A 20,680-nucleotide genomic window follows, 5' to 3' on the forward strand; every position below is an offset into this window, starting at 1 on the left:
ATCTTGGGTAGAGGATTCACAACCAAATTCAACGTAGCCCTGCATATGGCTTACCTATGCATGAAAATACCAGCACTCCATGGTATTATCACAGTCCAAGGCAGCCAGAACGAAGCAAGAAACATAGAGAAAGCTATCTACAGAGCCCAAAGAAACATCAATGCAGTCCAGTCGGCAGATAAAGAACTAGAGTCTTCGGATATGCCTAGAGGAGAAACAGATATGGCAGGTCAAGAAGAGACAAAGCTGATCCCTCTAGAAAAAGAGTTACTAGACAGAAAAGTAACAATCAGCTCACAATTGAGCAAGGTAGAAGAGGAAGAGCTCATGGAAACTCTAGTAAAAAACAAGGATATCTTCGCCTGGTCAGCCTCCGACCTCTAGGGAGTCAGCAGGGATATCATACAGCATGAACTGGATATCAATGAAAATATGAGACCAAGAAAGCAGAAACAGAGAAAAATGTCGGAGGACAGAATCCTGGCAGCAAAGGCGGAGGTGCAAAGATTGCTAGATGCAAAAGTGATCAGAGAAGTCAAGTATTCAGAATGGCTTGCAAACATAGTACTGGTACCAAACAAAAATGGCAAAATAAGAATGTGCATAGATTTCACAGATCTAAATAAAGCTTGCAAAAAAGACCCTTTCCCATTGCCAAGAATAGATGCCTCCATCGACAAGGCAGCCAGATGCCAGAGGTTCTCTCTCCTCAACTGTTTCTCTAGGTATCACCAAATCTGGATGAAAAAAGAAGACGAAGACAAGACAAGTTTCACCACTCCATTCGGGACATATTGCTACACCAGAATGCCAGAGGGCCTCAAAAATGCTGGAGCAACCTTTGGCAGAATGACAAAGGAAGTTTTGGGCTCACAACTAGATAGAAACATCATAGCCTACGTCGACGACATAGTGGTCATGAGCAAGAACAAGAATGATCATGTCTCCAACTTACAGGAGACCTTCGCCAACCTCAGGATAGCTGGCATCTGCCTCAACCCAGAGAAATGTATATTTGGAGTCACAAAAGGGAAGATGTTAGGTTATATCATAAGTAGAGAAGGCATCAAAGAGAACCCAGACAAAACCAGAGCAATAATGACAATGGCAGAGCCCCAAAACAAGAAAGAAGTGCAAAAGCTGACGAGAAGAATAGCAGCGCTCAACAAATTCATCTCAAAATCAGCAGAACGTAGCCTACCCTTCTTCCATGCCCTAAGGGGTGGAGGCAACTTTGAATGGGGGTCCAAGCAGTCAGAGGCATTTCATAACCTCAAAGAGTATCTGGCAAACTCACTGATGGTCTCCGTCCTAGAATCGGACAGCCACCTATTGCTATATGTGGCGGCCTCCGACCATGCAGTCAGCACAGTCTTAGTCCATGAGCTAGAAAAAGAATCAGGCAAAACTCAAAAACTAGTTTATTTCATCTCAGAAGCACTATCCGGAGCCAAGCTAAACTACACAGAGGTAGAGAAAGTTGCCTACGCAGTGCTGATGGCATCAAGAAAACTAAAGCATTATTTCCAAGCCCACGAAATCTTAGTTCCAATATCGCTGCCACTGCAAGACTTGCTCAGAAACAAAGAAGCCTCTGGCAGAATAGACAAATGGGCTACAGAGCTATCACAGTTTGGTATATCGTATGTCCATAGAACAGCAATCAAATCACAAGCATTAGCTAATTTTGTAGCAGATTGGACACCTCCGACAGAGCCCAAGGTACAACCAACAACTCAAGGCTAGATGGCATTCACGGATGGAGCCTGGGGCCAAGCCGGAGCAGGAGCCTTCACCGTCCTAACCGCACCCTCCGGCGTCAGACTGAAATACGCAGCAAGGCTAGAGTTCAAATCAACAAACAACATAGCAGAATATGAAGGTCTGATCTTAGCGCTGAGCAAAGCAAAGGCCCTAGGGGCAAAAACATTGACAGTCAAAACAGATTCTCAAGTGGTCACTGGCCAAGTAGAGAAAGAATACACAGCAAGAGAGCCAGAACTCATCAAATACCTATCCGTTGTTAGAAATTTAGAGCAGAGATTCGAGGGTTTCACCCTGAAGCACATCCCAAGATCAGAAAATGCAGAGGTAGATGAATTGGCAAAGGCTGCGGCAAACAACCTGCCACTGCCACCAAACACTTTTTACCAGATCTTGAAGTCTCCGGCAACTGCGGAGACATCTAAGGTACTAAAGCCCATACCACACCTGCAAAATGAAGATTGGAGAAAGGCGATAACAGAATTCCTAGAAGGCAAAACCACCGAAGAAGATGAAGCAAAAGCAGCAAGAATACAGGCCAGGGCAAGAAATTACACAATCATAGATGGTGTACTGTACAAGAAAGGAGTAGTCTAGCCTCTCCTCAAATGCATATCGCAGAGCGAAGGCATAGAGTTGCTTCAAGAAATACACTCAGGAATTTGCGGGTCGCACATTGGCTCTAGAGCTTTATCAGCAAAGGCAATAAGGCAAGGCTTTTATTGGCCAACACACATACAAGATGCAGAGCAGACAGTCAGAACATGCAAAGCATGCCAAACATTCTCTCTAGGATAGTCAAAACCATCGTCGGAGACCCAGCTTTTACCTCTGACATGGCCGCTGCAAAGATGGGGTATGGACCTGGTCGGCCCATTACCACCATCCCAAGGAGGAAACAGATTTGCAGTAGTAGCAGTGGAATATTTCACAAGATGGATAGAGGCAAAGCCACTGGCAAAGATAACCTCAGAAACTATCAGAAAATTCTTCTGGCAGAACATCATTTGCAGATTCGGTGTACCGAGGATTTTGACAGTAGACAATGGAAAACAATTCGATTCAGAGAACTTCAAAGAATTCTGCAAAAGCATAGGGACAAAATTAGCCTTCGCCTCAGTATACCACCTAGAGTCCAATGGAGCAGTGGAAAGAGCAAACAGAATAGTGTTTTTAGCAATATCAAAAACACTGCTGGGCCTACGCAAAGGAAAATGGATAGATGAATTACCTAGAGTTATTTGGTCACACAATACATCCATCTCAAGAACAACAGGATTCACACCATTCAAACTGCTTTATGGAGAAGAGGCCATGATGCCAGAAGAAATAAAGCATGAAAGCCTCCACACAACAAGTCAGCTGATGTTACAAGATGAAGAATATGCAAAAGAAACAATAGAAGCCACAAGACTGGAAGCAGTCGATAACATTGCAAAATATCAGTCCCAAACCAAGAAGTGGAGAGACTCTCAGGTGGTAAGGAAAGACATAAAACACGGAGACCTCGTACTCAGGAGAAAACCCAACGCACAACTTGTCGGCAAGTTGCAACCGAAATGGGAAGGCCCATACACAGCAACGGCAGCAGGCCGACCTAGTTCTTTCCACTTGACCGACAGCGAAGGTGTCACGACAACCCACACATGGAATATTGACAGCCTTCGCAGATACTACATCTAGGCAATGTACCAAAGGGCAACCTCCGCAAATTATAAGCGGAGACCCCTCCATGCATTTACCTTAGTTTTTTTACTTCAATCAAAACAAAATGTAAAAGAGCCTGCACTCTTTTCCTCATAGGGGAACTCCAAGCGGAGGTGAGATTTTTAATGAGGTAGGCTCAATGTAAAAATCCTCTACAAGTATAAAGAGGTAATTCCCCAAAAGAACGCCCCAAAAAACCCAAAACCGAAAGCGGCCAGCTCTAGCGCCACAATATTCGGTAAGCAAAAACCACAGGTCCTTTCAAAGCGCCAGCCATAGGCAAGGGCAATTTGAAACGACCTCTATGGCCAAACAGGCCTTCGCCCTGGACAAAGACCTGACCAAAGTCAGGCATCAAGGCAAAAATCTTTGGCCAAAAAGGCCTCCGACCCTTGACAAAGACCTGACCAAAGTCAGGCATCAAGGCAAAAATCTTTGGCCAAAAAGGCCTCCGACCCTTGACAAAGACCTGACCAAAGTCAGGCATCATGGAAAAAATCTTTGGCCAAAAAGGCCTCTGACCCTTGACAAAGACCTGACCAAAGTCAGGCATCAAGGCAAAAATTTTTGGCCGAACAGGCCTCCGACCCTCGAAGAAGACCTGAACAAGTTCAGGCGCCAAGGAAAAAACAACCTCGGCTAAACAGGCCTCCGACCTTAGCAAAAAAAAACCCCTAGCATCAGGGGCAACAAATTTGTGGCGCTAGAACCAGGAAAAAGGTCTCCGCCATCCGAAACAGGAAAAATAGAAAGTGCCTGACAAAACACTGCCACCAATGCGGCGCCAGGCATCTTTACTTCAAAAAGATCTCAAGGGGAACGAATAATTCAGGCAAGATACTGGCCATTAAAGCCAAGATACGTTCCAACTAATAACGTACAAAAATGTTAACACTCGAAAGCCAGCACCCCACTATAAAAACGGATTCCCCCCATGCCCTTAAGAAACTCAGTCAGCATAAGGCGCAAGGGCGCAAGGGGGGAGCAAGGCATAGCATAGGCAAAAGCCATAGCGATAGCCACGGAGGCAGGGGTCTCCTTAGATATCCAAGTCGGCCGTAGATATTGTATGAAAACTCGTAAAATCGGAGGCAACAGTAGACAGTCGGAGGCAGTGGGAAAAGAGATAGGGCCTACGGCACGGTGATGAACAGCAAAGGCCTATGGGAGCAGGGGGATATCGCACGAAAACTCGTAACATCCCCTTGACATCGGAGACCTAACCTGCCATCTCCAAAGATCAACCATGTCCCACGGGTGTGCAGCGTCGAAGACCCATGCCTCCAGATAGCTAAAACACCCAGCTAAAGAAATATCAAAAGTCTTCGCTGTCTGCACAAGCTGCGCCAAACCTCTAGTCGGATCAAACACCGATTCGGCAAGCCTCGCCAGGCGGACTTCAAGTATGCCTCCGTCGGTCGAAAAACTATGGAGACTTCTACCTCGGCCATCAAGCGAGCACAGAGAAGGAGAGAAAATGGGATGAAGGCCCTGGCCACCACCTCTGTATTGCGCACGTTCGCCCAAGCAAAGAACAATAGTGCGCAAGCTCGGGACTAGATGAGATATGTAAACTAGCACGATAGGCTCAAGCCACCGCACAAACAATCAAGAAAGTGAACCTGTCTTGTATTCCATAAAGCGTCGGGAAACATTCTTATAGGACACCAACTTGAAATAAAATCCTGACTATTATGGCGGAGGTCCGTGCCAAGTGAGCGCGCGAGTAAACCCAGCGCGCTCGTCGTCTATGTCAAACCTAACTGACTCGAACACGTCGGCGCAACGCTGCGGGGAAAGGCCAAACGCCAATACTCCCAAAGCTCTCCGGTCACATAAATACCGTCGTTGTAGAGAGTCAAAGGCGCAACATCTTGCGCAGGCTCCCGATTCGGAACCTGCGCAAGGTTAAAATTTTCCACAAAACCATTCAGAACAAAATAAACTTTATTCACAAAAGTCCAGCTGGACTGCAAAATACACGCTAAAACAACTAAGTGCTACAAAGAGCCTAGACCTCCGGCGCATCGGCCACAGCGGAAGTCCCTGGAGCGGAGCCCGCATCAACTATGGGCGGGCACAGTGCCTGCGGCCTCCGACCACCACCACCACCGCCGATCGTAGATCCCCCCAGAGCGCCACCAGCGGCGGAGGCACCGACCGCAGTCGCCGAGCGTGGAACTGATGGAGGCCTGCCCGCAAGACCCTTCTGCGCATCCTACAGCAAAGGCCAGAGTGTCAGGGGCAAAAGCAACGAAAGCCTTCTCCCAAATGGAGCCCAAAAGTGCCCAATGAAATTTCTCAAGGTTTTTCGCAAACCAAGAGAGGTCTCACCATCTCCTCTAGACCAGACAGCGCCCCCTCCGGAATACTTTCAGTATGTGTACACCCACCGCACGCCAAGAGTTTGGCATAATTCGCCACTCCCGCTAGCGCCCTGTAGTCCATGCAACCATTGATCAGACCGGGGAGCTTCGCAAGGTGACGCTTTAGCCAGGAGGTGAGGGCGTACACGCTATCTTCCTCTAGAGGAGTGGAGGTTTCGCCTCCGAGCTCGGCGACGGTGGCCCGGTAGTGGCCAACGGTTGCAGCAAGGACTCCTTTGACCGAATCCAAATGCCTCATCATCAAAGACAGCTGCTCCCTCACCGCTGCTGCGGATTCCTTCTCTGAGGCAAGCTCTCACCGGAGACCTTCGGTCAGCTCATTCGCCCTACGGGCCTGCTCGATGGACAAAACCTCCGCTTCCCGGGCCTTGGCGAGATCGGCCCTGAAGCCATCCTTTTCTCGCTCCTTCTCCATCAGAGACAGGCGGAGAGCTGTAAGAGAGTCCGACAGACCCCCTTTTTCACCTTCTAGGCGCTCGATTTCTGCCTTGAGCGCTTCGATCGCGGCATCTCGGTCGGAGACCTCACGGGTACAGCGCTCTTCCATAACAACACCCGTGTGATACCCCTGCGACCAGAGGGAAAAAACCAAAGCGATCAGCAACGGAGTCAAGAACAAGTCTAGAAGCGAGCATACACAAAAAAAATAAAAGAAGGAAAGGGGCAAAACCACCAGAGATGCACCAGGCTCTTGTGTTCTAGATGAATACGGAGAAGTCGGAAGAAATTCATGTCCCTCAGACGCTGCTTGAAGCGATCTATTCAAAGAACAAACAAACACAAAACGATAAGGTGAGAAAAGCAAATCTCACGTTAAACACACCAACGGCCAAAGACCACTTCCGACGTCCCCAAGAACAGCAAGATAACACTCCTCCCAACCTGAGATAGAGGTGTCGGAGGAGCCTACATAAAAAAAACAACAACAACAGCTCAGGTCAGAGGGCAGATCAAAAACTGGCAACAACAACAGGCCAAATGATGATCAAAATAAACATTCTATACTCACTCGGACCTAGCGTCGTCAGCCCTGGCTGCCCTGGACCAAACCTAGCGCCAGCAGCGGCTGCTCACTCCTCTAGGGTGAGGAGCCCAGCCATGACATCACCTGCAAAGCAACACATACACAGTATTAGCACTCGGCACAATACGTAAAGGAATGAACCGAGCGAAGACAATAAACACAAAAATGTGCACCAAACTAACTTACTCATAAAAAGCCTAGGCTGGGCAGCTTGCCACGCCCACTGAGCAGAAGTCTCTACCATATCGTGTGGCGAAGGCCCAAAGGGCCAGATCTCCTTGGCCGGTGGCTCGGTGGGCGGAGGGCTCGAAGAAGGCCGAGTACCGGGGCCTGCTCAGCAAGTGCGGCCTCCACCTACTCGACATCGGCCGCCAGCACGGGTGAAGGCGTGACAATGGTAGGGGACGGAGGAGCATGCCGCGGGATGGCCTCCATGTCCTCTTCAGAGCTTGAGCACAGCCCGCCAAGAATGTCGGGCCTAGGCTCGATGGCGCTACCTTCCGGCTGATCGTCGACACTCACAGCACCATGCAAGGAGCGCTCAGGGGCAGCGCTGGCCTCCGGATGCCCGGCACCGCTCACAACGCTGCTTGTAGGGCACACCGGAGCTAAAGGAGAGCCGTGGTCACCTCCACTCACAACCCGCACGTCAGTAGACGGGACGGAGGAACTCTCAACGTCTTCACTACCAGCAGAGGCAACGCCCGCACTACCAGCAGAAGACAAGGCCGGCTCAATCAACGGAGCACCGCTCTTCTTCTTCTTTTTCGTAGACGCCCGAGAGCTGATGGCGCCCTTCCTCTTCTTAGACTCGGCCTCCGCCGTAACATTCTTCGCGAAGGCCTTCTTCTTCTCCTCAATCGAAGCCAGGACCTCGGCGGGAACCTCGTGCTCCCGGTAGATGATCCCAACCTCCTCAAAAACTCGATTGAGCCATGGCATGGTGCCTGCCACGGCCATCCGAGACATGTACTCACGCTCGGAAATCTTGCCAACCAACCCTATGGCGGCTTCCTCAACTTTGGAGACAAAACCGTCCTCCGTCACCCCCTCCCCTAAGGACCGACCGAAGCGGGGGAACAGAATCCCGGCCTCTGGCCCAAAAATGGGAACCTTGACCTGCTCCAGCCGAAAGGCTGGGTTGTTTTTGCCCAAGGGCCAGTAGTTGGAGGCCATGATCTCCTCCACCAGATCGCGGCCACCAGAGTAGCGGCACGCTGCCGCAAAAGCCTTATCACAAGCCTCCCTCGTCGGAGACACCTCCTCCGGCGGATCCACGCGCGTGTGCGGCACCATCTCCTCCATCCAAGAAGTCAATGGATACTCCAAGAGCTCCACGCCGTCCTCGGTAGTGCTGCAGACCCCGTAGGTCTTTCACATAGAACCACTGCTCAAGCCAGCCGTGGTCCCATTTGCCTTTCTGGTAGAATGAAATCTCTAGGCGATCTACGCCTTGGTTCCTCTTCGACATGAAGGTGCAACTATCGTACTGGTAGGCCACCTCCACCACCTTGCCCTCTCGCACCTCCTTCTTCTTTGGCTATTTCTACAGCTCATAGTATGTGCAGAAGGTGTCCACATCCGGCTCGACGCCGTAAGAAACGCATGCCCAGCAGAATTTGCTAAGCGTGAGGAAAGCTGTAGGGGTCAGATGATGGAGCTAGACATTGAAGGTCTCCAACACCCGGCGAAGGAAGGGGATGTAAGGAAGGCGGAGGCCACAGGTGAAGAAGTCCCAAAAGACCACCGCATATCCTTCCTCCGGTTCTAGAATAGTCTGGCCAGGTGGAGGGATTTTTACCCTGGAAGAAGGAAAACATGACTCCTTCAACATCTCCGTGATTGCCTCCTCAGTAATAGAGGAGGGGCCGAAGTCCCAAGACTTTATCGCCATATCTCTGGAGTCCACAGCGATCAGGTCTCCGATAGACGCAGAGACACTCCCCAAATCCTCCTCCATTAGTTTTTCAAACTCCAACGCGGAGGTAGAGGCAAGCATGCACTCCTCAAAGCGCGCACCCTAGCCGATGGCCCTAACGCCGAGAAGGTGGCAGTAGGGTCTGGAAAAGGCGGGCCAGCGAGTTTGGGTGGAGGTGGAAAGGAAAGCCACCACGACAGCAACCTAAGCGCGAGACGCAAGCAGAAAGACGGAATGCGCGGGGGTAGCAAAAGGCGAAAGCGAAGAGAGCAGAGAGTGATTTCTCGAATGCAATGAAAGCGAATGAGCGATGCGGGGGGGGGGACCCCGCCACCAACAGCACCCTTATATAGGCAGCGGGCAGGTGGTCCGGCCCCCGCCACACAATGGTCACCTCTGGAAGATTCGCTCGCCACACAACGATCACCTCCGGAAAATTCGCTCGTCGCGCAACGGTCACCTCCGAAAAAGTCGCAGGGTGTGCAACGGAAACTGACACGGCAGAAATGGCCGTGCCATAGGGCAACAGCTAGATTTGTTGCCCAACGGTTACTCTCAACGATACCAATGACCACGCTAGAGCGGGCCAGGGGGAAGCAGCGGGGCTCGCTCGAAGACACCGATGAATATGGCCTCTGCCCCCGCCAATGCCTTTGGCCTAGGTGTTTTGAGCTCACGGCATGCTCCGGCGAACCATGGTCTCAAAAGGGGGGAACTGTTGTAACACGGCTTTGGCGAGTGACGAAGGCCTCTAACAGCAAGGTGTCGCCAAGGCGTCTTCGACCGTCTTAGGGCGGAGACCCGGCGCGGACTAAAGGAACTTTCCTAGCTATGCTCGAAGGGCGCTGAACAAGGTTTAGCGTCCTTGTCGCGGATCCCGCCAGGGCCAGGCACACACGTCTCCGACCGCCCAGGCGGGCGCCGCCCCATTCCGACTTACGGGCGTCTCCGGCAATAAGGGCGGAGGCCGCCCTACCTCTGAACTAATCAAACAAACAATCTTGCCTAAGTGTGTGCAGGTACTCAAGCGCAGGCACCCATGGTCTGCGCAAACGCGCCAGCATAACCCCTACGCGGCCAGGCAGAGACCTACGGATGATGTCTCCGACTGGACCGATGGAGACCCGGCAAGGTGACGGCGCGCCCCTGAAGGTGGAGGCCAAAACGCGCCAGCATGGCCCCTGCGTGGCCGGGCGGAGACCTACGAATGATGTCTCCAACCTGACCGGCGGAGACCCACCAAGGCGACGGCGCACCCCTGAAGGCGGAGGCCAGCGTCAAGAGCCGTGGCCCCCGCGTGGCCAGGCCGAGACCCATGGGAGATGTCTCCGACCGGCCGATGGAGACCCGCCGAGGCAGTGGCACGCCCCTGGAGATGGAGGCCAGCACCGGGGACCTAGGCCTTTGGGCCAAAGACCGACGCATGGTGGGCCGGCTGCTCATGGAGGCCCATTACTCGGAGACGGTATGGCAGGATTGCCTCGCAAACAAGAGGCTAGCGGCGGAATATTCCAGGAATGTACTGTAGTAGTTGAGGGGCATTGTAATAAATTATGTCATGAAGTAGTTGAGCCCTATAAATAGGGAACACTTGTAACCATGCAGGTTGGTTGGTGAATGAATTAATGAAACCCTAGTTCTTTGTGCCAGCTTCCCACAAGTTCACCTGTTGAGCCTATCCCGTGCCTCCACCCGAAGGCGACCCCTGACGGGCGGAGGCCCCAGTCTCCCCCACACTGTCTGAAACCCCTAGTTTCAACAACTGATTCTTCTGGTGACTGCCTGGTCTTGTTCTTCCTCCTTCTCCTATTGTTTTTCTTCTTGGTCACTGTTGTTTCTTCAGGTAGGTATGCTTTTTGTTGATGACTAGGATATTGTAAGATGCGGTTCTTGAAAGAGAACTTCTCCATTCTATCCTTGATGGTAAAACAGATCTTGGCACTGTTCGCGTAGTTGATGGCTTTTGCAGTGCTCAAGAAAGGTCGGGCTAGTATGATGGGTGCCCTTTCATCTCTACCTGTTTTCAAAACCATAAAGTCTACAAGAACATATGATTGTCCTACTCGAACAATGGCATCTTCAAGGACTCCCTTGAGGTAGTAGAGTGACTGATCTACAAGCTGTAAAAGCATATTTTTGCATAACAAAGGATCTCTTAAAATTTTCTCATAAATTACCTTAGACATAATGTTGACACTTGCTCCGAAGTCACAGACAGCTTCCTAAAAGATGTGCGGTCCAATGGCGATGGGGATGATAGGTCTCCCTAGATCACCTTTCTTGTCAAGCAAGGTGTAATCTATCCACATCCCGTCGATGTCTCCATGTAGTAGTAAGCTGCATTATGAATTTCGACAAGATTTGCAGTTTCTAAATCTTCTGGGTGCCCTAGAATCTTACCTTTATCGGATGGAGGAACAGCAGCCACTAACTGAGCTATTTGTGATTCTATCATTTTATTAAAGCTATGCTAGTCCTTAATGGCAGAAGCAAAGCTATACATTCTATTATTTATGTTTTCTAATATTTTATCATTGGTAGCTACCTTCTTAGATAATCCTTCCATAAGTCTAGATTGGCTACAATTAATTCTCTCTAGGGTGGTTGATTGAAGTTATTATAATTATTAACTTGAGGGTTACCTTGGTAATTACCTTTGTAGTTCAGCCATTATTGTTGGTTCCATCTTTGATTCTGTTGAGGATGATATTTATTGTTGTTGATGTAGTTCACATCCTCATGAATTTCAGGGCAACTGTTCCCTGAATGCCTTGTGTTTCAACATACTTCACAAGTCATGCTTGAATCATGAATGCGCATGACTTCTTGCTTTTCATTAGTTCGGTCTTTGAGCTTCTTCATCAGTAGGTCCATCTTGGCAGATATCATGTCTACCTCCTTGAGTTGATGCATACCTCCACCAATCTTGCAGGTATGAACTCATTCTTCACTCTAGCCTTGTTTGGAGGCCATCTTCTCCACAAGAGTGGTCGTAGCTAGATGTGTAAGTGATAAGAATGCACCTCTAGCAACAACATCCATGGTCTCACGAGGATTGTTGGTCAACCCATGGTAGAACATCTGCAGTAGTAGTAAATTCTCTATCCCATGATGAGGACATTCTGATATATAGTCTTGAAAGCATTCCCATGCCTCAGGGACAGATTCATCATGTTGTTGCTGAAAACTTGAAACTCTCCAACGCAGAGTATTGGTCTTGCCCATGGGAAAGAACTTTGTTAGGAAGGCAGTGGAGCAGTTATCCCATATAAATTTTCTATCTTTGTTGGCGTAGAACTATTGCTTCGCCTTGCCCAAGAGTGAGAATGGGAAAAGGTGAAGTAGTACGGCGTCCTTGGTTACTCCCTTGATGGTGAAAGTGATGTAGATCTATAGAAAGTGCTGGAGATGTGCATTCGCATCTTCATGTGCCTTTCCATAGAATTGGCTCGCTTGCACCATATTGATGAGAGCCGGCTTTGTAACAGAACCGACCAATTTATAAGAGCACAAGTACAAAAACGATCGCCAAAACGATCAAATTCTCGCACTTGAGCCCATATAAACCCGGTAGTCAACTAAAACCACGAAGGATTTCAAACCAACTTGTGTACAACCAAGATCATAGTGATTCAACACAACACATCACACATTACAACATTTCACAAACAGTTCGCAGATAGATTACAACACATCGGAGTCATAGTTATTACAAACCAAGTCTTGTAAAGTAGCGGAAGAAAATAGTTTAACTCACACACACAAGTTCAAATACAAGTACCAGCTTGCCGATCACATCCCACAAAAGCATTCGGATAAGATAAACAGAGATCATGCCCATGATTTAGTCTTCGTCACCCGCTGGGTGGAGACAGTACTTACAGAAGCCCTAATAAAGAAGGTCATCTGCAATAAGAGGGAATAAACCCTGAGTACGAGAATGTACTCAGCTAGACTTACCCGTCGGAAACCAAAAAATAATTGACACCAAGGATCATGTGTAGCTTAATTTAGTGCATTTGGCTAACACTTTCTTTTTGTGGAAAAGCATAAGTAATAATGATCAACTCTTAACCTGAGCTAGCAGTGACTTTTAGCCATTAACCTATCATCTATATTAGCATCTGTACTAAGCAATCACTTGATTAAGATGCAAACATTATTAACCATAGCAGGTATAAACTGTGGCAACATTATCATCATCCTCCATTTAACCATATCGTTAAATTAAGTGAATCTATGTTGCCGCTGCTCAGTCAAGTTCTCACTATCCAGGAGAGACGGTGACTCGAATCGATTCCTATCGAGCTAGAGGGGTATTCGAAACACAAACCCTGCTTCCCCCGTCAGGGTCGCAATCAAGTCACCTTTGGTACAATTCCGGAGTCGCGGGTCCGGATAGCGCCGCATCCTCAAGGGTGACACTCTGCCAGGAAGTGCAGGACTTTTAAACACATGACCCCTTGGACTCACGCCAATGTCCCCAAGCACATCCTTACTGCCTCCAGAATGCACATGACCCCCCGGTTCTCGGTCTGAGTCAAACTACTAGGCTTCGCGGTCGGAACGACTTATCCGGCCAGCTAAGTGTTAGGCTACGTTCAACATGACATGAGGACATACAGCGAATCGGTCCTTAAATGACACAGACGGAGATAGAATAACACCCAAGACCTCCATGCCTTGTTGCTACACTACCATCGTCCCGTCCGGTCTCTTTTCATTATTAACCCATGGTTCTTTTCCACGATAGCAAATATAGCCAACCGTGACCAGAGCTCATCCTACATCTCGCAGGTAACAGAAAGTCACCCGACTTCTACCGGTCTAAGCATAGCTAAGCATCATTCGATCCTACACTTAATTAGGATTCATAGGATTTTATCTGGACAAGGTAAGGATATAATGCAACAATTGGTTCCAACCAATTCCTATACTTAATGCATCATCAATAATAAAAGATACTTAAGATATTTGTAAAAAACATGGGAGACTTAGAATGCTCTGGGGCTTGCCTTTCAAGAAAGAGGATGGGCGGTGGTTAGGGCACTCGGGCAACTCCTCCTTGGCGGCTGCTTCGTCGGTTGCCTAAACCTCAGGCTCCTCCTCCTGGCTCGCCCCCTCAAACTCCAGAAGCGTCACTCCCTCTGGCACACCTATTGCATGTATGTGCAAGATAAATATCATGGATGCACATGAACGAAGTTAGGGATGCTCGGGGAATGCACATGCTTACTGAAGTACACATATTCTAACTTAAGCTCTATTCAAATCACTTTAACTTACCAAGTTTAGACAACCTAATATACAATTGCTCATCTTCAGTTAAGGACCTACCACCTGCACCTAAGCATTTTCTCAAGTTAGCCTATCACCTAAACAATCAACAAGAACAATGCTACAAAGCATTCACACCATCATTCATATTTCAGCAAAAACTAGGAATTTACAGCAGCATAGTAAATTGACCATAACTAGAGATTTACAAATACAAATGACATGAAACAAGACAATTTGGAAAGCTTATGAAATTTCCAAAAATTCATTTTCATACCTCAAGGCATGATTCCAACTTTTACTAGGTCAAAATCACTTAACAACAGAAATATATCCTCACAAGACAGAGAGCAGCCAAAACTGGACTCAAACTGAGAACAGACATATCTCCTAAACTACTTGGCCAAATGCCACCAAATTTTAACACAAGCTAGTATAGTAAGTGCGCTACAACTTTGGTATTCACATGATTCCCAGAAAACCAAATTATCATGGTGAACTTTGCAAAGTTCCTAGAACTATCTAGAAAGACATAATGCAAGAAAATAATTATTAACTTATGTTGCAAACATATAAATGGACAAAACCAACTTTACTAACTCATCACACATATCAACAGAACACCAGAAAGTAAGGTGTTCACCACCAATTCATTTCTTTTAACGCCTTTCTTAATTTATTTAGTTATTTAAGAATAATAATAAACATATATGAAAACTACAACATTTAATCTACAAAAATTATAGTAGGTGCTACATGCTCTAAGTAGGCTACTGTAAAAATTTCACCCAAAGTTACCGATAGAAACATCCTACACAAATATAGCAAGGCAGCGAGGCTGATTTTGGCCTAAATTAGAAACCCTATTGAAAAGTGTCAAACAACAAAAGAAATATTTTTCACAGCATTCTTAAAGTACCAGGACAACCTCCAATAAATTTCATGGGCATTGGATTCATAGATTAATTTTTAAAATTCACACAAGGATCATCTAATTATAAAAGGGAAATTAATAACTCAAAAACTATTCATGCACTGACTCTCAAATTTTTACCAGAACTTCTACTCATCAAGAAGAGCTCACCATACAAATTTTATAATTTTTGGATCAGAGGAACGCTAGATATGAGTTAAGCAAGTTTGCATCCATTTAAAAACACATTTTAAGTTATAATTTAATTCCCCTAGAAACTTTACTACAAGTGCTCATCTTATATTTTTCCTAAATACTACACTTCACCAAGACCCTAACAAAATTGGAACCACCCAATTTGGATCTACCAAACTCCAGTTATGAATTTTACAAAACAGCATCAAAATCTACATTTAAATCACCAAAAACCTAAATATGGGTCAATGACGCGCGGGACCCGTGGGGTCAACGGTCCCACTGGCCAGAGGGAGCTGAGCAGAGGAGCGGCAGTTGACCCGCGCTTGCTCGCCGGTGGTGAGGACTCCGGCGAGGCCAAGCGCACCGACATGCTCGCCTCGATGAGTCGCACCTAACTATGCCCTCCCCTCAACCGCTACCGAGCTCTAGCTAGGACGACGGCGTGCATGGCGGACGGCGGAGGGGATCCGACGGTGCTCCGGTGAGGTCTGGACATGTAGGGCATGGCTAAGTTCAGTATGAGCTTCTAGGACTCATGGGGAAACTGAGGCAAGGTAGAAAAGGGAGTGAGAGGGCTCCGGTGGTGGTCGGCCACGGTGAGCTCCAACTCCGGCGAGGTCCGAATGGTGGCTAGAACGACAATGCGGCCACACCCAAAGTCAGGTGGCTGTACAGAGATGACGACATGATAGAGGAGCTCAAGGCAGGGCTATGGACGAGATGGAGTGAGGCGAGACACGGCGGCGAGCGCACGAGAGCTCAACAGAACTCTCGGCGGCAATGGCGCTCCGTCGCGGGGAAGAAGAAATACGGCCTCTACCTTGACTCTCTGTCTCAACGGTGAGGTGGACGAACTAAAGGAGACTATGGTGGAGTTGTGGGCTAGCTAGAGCGAGCAACGACATGACAGCAAGGGTGCATGGCTCGGCGGAGCAATGGTGACGGCGGCGGCTCCGCTTTCTTGGTGCCTCAGACGCGCGCGAGAGGGAGAGAGCGAATGAGAGCGAGTGGGAGGGTAGACGGACATGGCCTCTTGTGATCGATAGCAGGCAGCGGCGCTAGGCCAGCCACGGCGTGTGGCGGCCATGCGGCGGCAGCAACCTGCGGCCGGTCAGCCACTGTGCCGGTCTGAATTTCCGATTCAGTGTTCATCGGTGCCGACTGACAAAGCAAGTTCCTCGCTTCATATCTCCTAAACAGTGATGATCTAGCTCATGGCGTAGTTGACAAAGTTGGAGATCTAAGTGAGGACTACAACTTTTCCAATTGGAGCTAGAGCTGGTTCGGCCTAGTTAGGGAGATACAAGGCTCCAAACGTCGAATACTTGAGAATGAAATTCAGTCCTCAGACTTAGAAAATTTCCAAGTCTCCAAATAGCCCCCAAAACTGACTTGTGGGCCCATTTTGAAAATGTTCTGCACATTTTCATGAGATGGTCATAAAATAACTTTTGTTCCTTATAAAATTTCCTACAACTTTGCTTAAGGGTGCACAGCCATGCAAATAGTCTAAGCTGTACTTTTTAAACAGTCAAACAAAAGAGCTCTAGGGGTCAACACAAGTCAAACTATTACTTGGAAGCATAAGTAGGCAATATGGTCAACATGAACATTGTTCCTAGTGATAATCTAAGTGTAGCTAAGTTGTTTAAGAGGACATTTAACATGCATTTGCATAGACCACACATGAGCACACACAAATGCTAGCATAAAACCAAGTAATTCAAATAAAAACACACATGAAATGATAACATTCATCATGGTATGATTCTTATGAATGAGATGATGATGCACATGCTCATGTGATGCAAGTGTTTTAGTGCAACCATAACACTGAGGTATTATAGGCTTGAGCTCAAATCCATTGTCTCCCACATTGATTGTGGGTCCAGTTCGGATGTTGGCAGTGGTTGGAGCAGAGAATTCACGAAGAGTCCTATCAGCTTTGGCTTCAATTCTGGTGTTAAGCTTCACCTTATATGGTTGTCTTTTGACTCTAAAGCTAAATCTTTTTTGAGTTTAGCCTTAGTCCTCTTGATTAATGCTTCAGGATCATCAATGTAGTTTGTCGGAAGGTCAAAATCGATCATACATTACCCTACATAAGATACACAAGTAGGCAAAACATGGGTAAGCCTATTTGAGCAGACGTCAATGGTTTATCTCGATCACATCAATAAGCATAAGTTTATCAATACTTCATTTGTCTAGCTACCTTCCCTGGCAACAGTGCCAGAAATGTTTGTTGGTATTTATTAATTTGTCACTTGTTTTAATAGCCACCTATTAATTACCTACATCTCCTAACATTACTTTACTAGGTTGTCATCCCTAGTGATGGTACCAGAGATGCTTGTTGGTTCTGCCTAGTATCACTACTAGAATGATACTAAGTAGTTCTTTATCATCTTATGTGACTAGAAAGAATATATAGATATGAATGAAAAAGGATCTGCAAGCGCATAGATAATATACCGTTGTAGCACTTCACCTGAGAGTATTACAGGTATCATTATTTATATATTTACCACAGGGAAGGTCTAGCATGGACATATATTGATAACTTATACTATTGAAGAAGTAAACCTTAACAAATACTCTACTCATAATAGGGGTAAGTCATAGGATAAGAGATATATATAATAAGTAATGATAATGATAAATCACTCAGAGCACTCCTTTCTATGGCAATAGCATGGTCAGGTAGAGTATTAGAGGAATAATTCCTAAGTCATTCTTAATTACAAGTCAAAGCATACTTTGATTAGTGCAATTACACCTCGTAATCATGGCTAAGATCATCTTCATATCTACACATAGGAGATATTACTAGGGAAGAGTAAGAACAGAGCTTATCTTCCTTTGTAATCAGATCCTACATGCTTCCTACGTCGGGGAGTGGACTACAAAGGACTCAACGGGAGTGTCACAACCGTGATCTACCACATGATCCAGAATATAGGGTGTATTCACAGGTAAACAATGTATAAGCACCACGCTTACACAATGTGGACCACCCACCCATGGTACCTTAGAGTGAGCGCTATACAAACTTATGCATGAACATGATGATAATCTAACTATACTAAGCATATAATCAAAGTAGACGATGAACATTATAATGAAGAACATAAATGAGATGAATACTAATAATGTCAAAATAATTGTAGCAAGCATATAAAAGTAATGGAGATACAAAAGAGAGGGGCTACAAAGATTATACCAAACCACGCTCTTGACACGATCAGAAATCCAGGCGAAGCCTGCTTGCCTCCCTCTAGATCTATCCTAACTAGCTATGCTCTAGAATATGGAGGTGAAGCTCTGAGGAGATTAGGGTTTCTATCTTCTCAAATGACTTAATAACTAGGGTTATGTCTAGGGGAGGCAGGGGTTGGATTATATAGCCTTGAGGGTCCAACGTGAGCCCTTGGATCAAACTAATTTAAGCAACGACCTAGATGCATTCTCAAAGGTGGTGGAAGACTGACATACAAAGTTGGCTGACAGGTGGGCCTATGGGGGGCCAGGCCACTTGACAGTGGGGTCAGGCAGGCCTATAGGTCATCTCCTTGCTCTCTGCTTCGGTGACGTGGTTTCTGGAGTGTTCTAGAGTCTTCCCACATAGGTACCACAGCGGAACTCCATATTTTCCTCTGACAATTAGGTCCTCCTTGGTGGTTTTTTTATTAAACCCTGCTAGAAATACAGATTCACCAAAACTTGTGGAATTTATTAGTTTAAACCCCTAGACCTTTGTTGGTCATCTCAATTATGCCCTTATACATGTTTTATTGACTATTTCTAATGGTTGTTAACTACCGTCAACAAACTCCCCCAAGCTTAACCTTTGCTAGTCCCTTAGCAAAGCTAAACTCAGTAAAATGGATCAGGAGTTGCTTCAATGCTCTCACTCCTCAAAAGTACACATGCGTTCAAACAAGAATTCTCCTCTAGATTAAAATAACCTGATCTAACTTTCAAACTTACCCAAATTACCTTCAACTATGGGGCTCCTTAGCCTTCACTTGGGTCTTGAGTAATTGAAAGACAGAATAATCAAGTCAAGTACTATGTCTCAAGTTCTTTGCTCAACCATTATTCCAGAGTTTTTATAGGTTTTTAAAATAAAACTCAGAGCTTCCATTGTATGACACTATCAAGTCTCTCAATATATATGGTATTTGTGGATCCTCACCAAGACAACAATAATGTTATGCCTTTCTCTTCCTACAACTAAGGCTTATGTGGAGCTCATAGGAGTGGAAAAGCATGAAAGAGCATACAAACAATACATATATTGTAAAGTCAAACATCGGATCCAAAGAGAGTTAATTCATACAATCAAATCAAGATGTGCATGTGTGTGGATGTATATGGTGGTTAACCTAATTCTACTTTGCTCCTTGAAAACATATCTCTCTTTTGAAATTGGAAAGAACTTTGCAAGAGAACATGGGCTATCTTATTCATCTCTTTGTTAGGCGGGCATCTGAGTACCCATTGTTTTAAATATCTCGGACACTCATCCATTTTTTCAATACTTTTTCTTTCTCTCTTTTTTTCTAAATAACTTTTGCATAGCCACATGCTTCTTTTCTGCAACAAAACTTTTGAGAGACAGCAATAAGATCTTGGACCATTTATTTGGTGGATATCCTATAGGGCATATTTTTGGTGTTTTCTCCCAGTGTAGGAGTAACATATTTTTGGGTGGATCTAGATGGAATGGCATGTTTTTGCGCCTACCACAATGTAGGAGTAGTGTATATGTGGGGTGGTGTGTACATGATCTTGATTTTAAGAGCATGACAAACCTCTCATAAGGGTCAACAAAGCTTGACTAAACTCAATGCAATGCAAGCAGCATTGTAGATAGAATATCATCGGTAGTCCTCCGAGGGGTATCCCATGAAGGTACATTGATCGGTAGAGAGGCGTGTAATCAAGAACAAGAAGGCAACACAGACACATGAGTTAGATAGGTTTAGGCCGTCAGTATGACGTAATACCCTACTCCTATGGTCTGTTGGTTTATATTAGCTATCATATGATATTGCGTGTCTTTGGAGGGGGTCCCTGCCCACCTTATATAGTCCCAAGGGTAGGGTTGCAGGTCGGTTAGATCTGAAAGATAACTGGAAAGTAATAACAGATTACAGGAATCTTGGGATCATACATATCCTAACAAATCTTGAAGTATCTTCAGGATATCTTCCCGGTGTCTTGCGAGAGGCGCCGAGTAGAGTCATGCCCCGCAAGGCTTCATCTTGTGGGCTGGGCCACCCCTGGGGTCGTAGCCCATGTGGTCTACCATGGGTATCCGGGGTCGTACCCCTAGAGCTAGTTCCTAAGCACCTTGTACCCGTTGTGCAACATCGTCTTAAGCTTGTTCGAGCAGGTGCGAACAAAGCCAAGCAGTCAAACTCATGGTCTGACCACCGTGATGAATTGCCAAGTAGTTGTGAGCAGTTGCTGAGCAGTTTTGAGCA

General features: G+C 46.6%; 1 non-coding gene across 1 annotated transcript; it reads left to right on the forward strand.

Moving 5' to 3' along the window:
* The first annotated feature begins 11,903 nt into the window (after nt 1-11,903).
* LOC136490313 (small nucleolar RNA R71) lies at nt 11,904-12,012 on the forward strand. Its single transcript, XR_010767602.1, has one exon. It is a non-coding gene; the product is annotated as a small nucleolar RNA R71 (small nucleolar RNA).
* The last annotated feature ends 8,668 nt before the right edge of the window (nt 12,013-20,680 follow it).

The sequence above is a fragment of the Miscanthus floridulus genome, chromosome 10 (assembly GCF_019320115.1).
Source record: "Miscanthus floridulus cultivar M001 chromosome 10, ASM1932011v1, whole genome shotgun sequence".
Taxonomy (NCBI): Eukaryota; Viridiplantae; Streptophyta; class Magnoliopsida; order Poales; family Poaceae; genus Miscanthus; species Miscanthus floridulus.